The following is a 2,389-nucleotide window of genomic DNA, read 5'->3' as shown; positions in this document are numbered from 1 at the left end:
AGTGGCCTGCAAACTCTCCTTGCCTTTGGGTCATGCCTGAGAACTCAGGTCTGTGAAGATTCCATAGGGCCCACTTCCTTCTCCCAGTTGTCTGTGACGTGGGCAGAGTTGAGGCCAAGCTTGGGTCACTTTTCCTGGACACTTTATGTTATGACTTCCTAGAGCTCTCCCAGAGCACATCCTGCCTCCTGGGCTTCAAGTTCACAAAAGAAAATATAAGACAATGTGTAAACCACAGAAATATATATTAATGAGATGATGAAAACAAACACAAGATGGTATGTTAAAAGCTTTCATCGTTTCTTCCAGAGATTCAAAGAAATGCCTATCAGGCACCTACAGGGTGCTTAGCACTTGGTTAGGATGAACAAGCCATTTATTGGGCATTCAGTAATGACATATATACAACAACGAATAATATGAGTCAAATATAGCATGATAGAAGACAAAATCAGAGATTGCAGGAACCAAGAGGATGGCAATTAAGAGAACTGGGATAATCAGCAAAACCTGTAAGAGTCTTCAATGATGAGAATGATTTGCCTAACAGCCAAAGCCTTCATTGTTTTCCTTATGGAGCCAACATGATCGCTTCCCTGACTGTTTGTTGTCAGCCGACCTTCCGTGCCCTCGGAAACGTGATCATTTCGGCCACAGCAGGCTCCTTCTACAGATGCCTAAGTCCTCCTGAGTTCTTCTACTTACCTGGAGACTCCAGAAATTTGCAGTGTATGGTCAGGCTTATGAACCATCCAGTCTCATTTTTGCCTTCAAATCTGGACTCAGGTTTCTTTGGAGGAAACACGATCATTTCTTACCAACACCTTGCTTAGAATCTGGAAAGGACTGACTGCCACAGGACTCATCAGTGTGCTGTGTCCAAGCATCTCAGGATGGGGGCAGAAGGGCATTCTCCCAATCCCCAGCACTCCTAGTAAACCACTACTCCTGCGTGCGCCTGCAAAAGCCTTTCTCTGAGGGCTCGGCTCTTTCCACTCTCCTTCACAGTTGTCATAGCTGATTGCTCTTTCACACTCAGTCATGGCTGTGGCTCACTGCTCCTCTCTTTCCCTCTTTTTCTCTCTTTTCTCTCTCTCTTCTTTCTTCCTTCCTTCCTTCCTTTCTTTCTTTCGTTTTTTTTTTCTTTCTTTCTTTCTCTGCTTTCTTTTCTTTCTTTCTTCAAAAAGCTTTATTGTTTCCATTGGGTTCAAGGCTTGGGAGAGGGTTTCCAGGTGGTTAAAGAGCTGCCTGGTGGCTGCAGGGAAGGCTCACCCAAAGGCCTTGCACCAAGGGGATGCCAGAGGGGCCCCTCAAAGGCTGCTGGGCTTCAGAGGTTCCCAGTCATGCTCAGGTGAGCTTTTGGAAGAGAGATACTTGTCCAAGCCAGCCTGGGGGCCAGCCAGCCTGTGGAGGTTAGTCAGGTGGTCGCTCATCTCCTTAATGAGTTTCACCTCCTCATCCAGGAAGCGGTTCTCCAGGAAGTCACAGAGCTGGAGGTCTGTCTGTGCAGGCAGAACCCAGGGCATGCAGATCCAAAAGGGCCCGGTTCAGGTTCTCCTCCAGAACCAGTAGGGTTTCCATGGCGTCTAGGGTCTTACCCACTCATCTTGGGACAGCTTCTGCACATCCTGGAAGGGGGCACGGCTGCCGTGCTGGTTTTGCATCTTCAAGAGAAGCTCAGTACCCTCAAGCTTCTCAGCCAACTGGCGGAAGAAGCGGCCCACATCCTCCAGAGCCACATCCTTGCAGTGGAAGTAGAAGCGCAGAGAGAGGTAGGTGTAGGAGGCCTGCAGATGCATGCTAACCAGGCAGCTGACCGCAGCCTCCACCTGGGTGGAATAATACTAACAAATCTGGGAGCTCATGGTTGATGGATAATTAGGAGCTAAGCTCAGAGTTGGGTGTTGGCTGGTCTCGGAGGCAGAGGGTGGCAGACACGATGGCTCTGAAGGTTGCGACTGGAAAAAGGTTGGAGGGTGGTCAGAGGCTGGAAGAAGGGGCATCCCTGGGTCTGTTCCATCCACACACTGTTGAAACAAGAGACAGATCCGTGGCACTTCTGGGCGCACTGGCTCACTGTCCCCCTCTTCAACTCAAGCCCCACCATTATTGAAGGAGCATAGGCTTTGCAATCAAAGAGAGTTGGGTTTGAAACACAGCTCGACCTACTACCAATTGTGTGACCAGAGGCAAGTGGCCTAACTTCTCTGACCCCTAGTTTGTCACATGTAAAGCACAATAACAGTGCTTACATGAAGAAGGCTGTGAGACTGTGCATGTAGATTGCACACCACAATGGGAAACTCACAGAAAGGGATAAATAAATGTTGCTTAGGAGGACCGCTATGATGTGGACAGCATACCCAACACCCTCCCTTCGCAGTTCCTC

General features: G+C 49.0%; 1 pseudogene; it reads right to left on the bottom strand.

The window, feature by feature from the left end:
* Positions 1–1,079: 1,079 nt before the first annotated feature.
* On the bottom strand, positions 1,080–1,865 carry LOC144378962 (ferritin light chain pseudogene; annotated as a pseudogene).
* Positions 1,866–2,389: the final 524 nt, after the last annotated feature.

The sequence above is a fragment of the Halichoerus grypus genome, chromosome 9, assembly GCF_964656455.1.
Source record: "Halichoerus grypus chromosome 9, mHalGry1.hap1.1, whole genome shotgun sequence".
Taxonomy (NCBI): domain Eukaryota; kingdom Metazoa; phylum Chordata; class Mammalia; order Carnivora; family Phocidae; genus Halichoerus; species Halichoerus grypus.
This window is presented reverse-complemented; position numbering and strand designations above follow the sequence as displayed.